Raw genomic sequence first — 759 nt, 5'->3', positions numbered from 1 at the left:
ATGAAAGGAAAAGAAAACAGCTTTTTAAGAAATTAAAACGTGTGCTGGGAATACTGGAAGAGTAGAAGTAGACCTTTTATGTCACTTTGTACAAAATAATCACCTCAAATTCGAGCAAAGACCTTAATGTAAGACTCGAAACATTGAAACTGCTGGGGAAAATATTTCAAGGAATAGGTGTAGAAAGTACCTTTTTGGAGGTGTTGGGATGGATGCGTTTCTCATGATCTGATGCCACAAGACCGCCATCATCACAGATGCCAAGAAGGGCATCCTCAAGCAGTTGCCCACTGAACAGCAGCTGTAAAAGCATGACCAATTGATCCTCGAGGATGGAAATGCTCTGGGTCACTGTGACTGGGTCAGCAGTCACAATGGGCCCCAGTAACAATGGGCCTGCTCTTCTGAGCTGACGATGCCGCTGAAGCCCTGAACACTGAACCCTTTTCCGGTCCCCTGGAACTTCTAGAAGTGAAGAAGTCATAGAACTCTGGAGGCAGCACCAATGAACAAGCCCTGCAGTGAGGGCCCTAGGCCTGCCCTGAAAGCCCATTCCCCCCAATAAAAAATTGTGTTGTCTTTGTTTTCTACCATGTGATAAAGACAAGGACTAAAAAGCAACCTGGGGAGGAAAGGGTTTATCTCTACTTACACATCCACTTGGTAGTCCATGATTGAGGGAAGCCAGCCAGGGCAGGCACTCAAGCAGGAAACTGGAGGCAGGAACTGAAGCAGAGGCAACTGACGAGTGTTGTTTAC

The 759-nt window shown here is 46.5% G+C and overlaps 1 pseudogene; it reads left to right on the top strand.

Moving 5' to 3' along the window:
* Nucleotides 1-208: 208 nt before the first annotated feature.
* Nucleotides 209-525, top strand: LOC113837818 (annotated as a pseudogene).
* The last annotated feature ends 234 nt before the right edge of the window (nucleotides 526-759 follow it).

The sequence above is a fragment of the Cricetulus griseus genome, chromosome X, assembly GCF_003668045.3.
Source record: "Cricetulus griseus strain 17A/GY chromosome X, alternate assembly CriGri-PICRH-1.0, whole genome shotgun sequence".
Classification (NCBI taxonomy): domain Eukaryota; kingdom Metazoa; phylum Chordata; class Mammalia; order Rodentia; family Cricetidae; genus Cricetulus; species Cricetulus griseus.
Note: the sequence above shows the minus strand (reverse complement) of the source record. Positions and strands in the feature narration are given on the sequence as shown.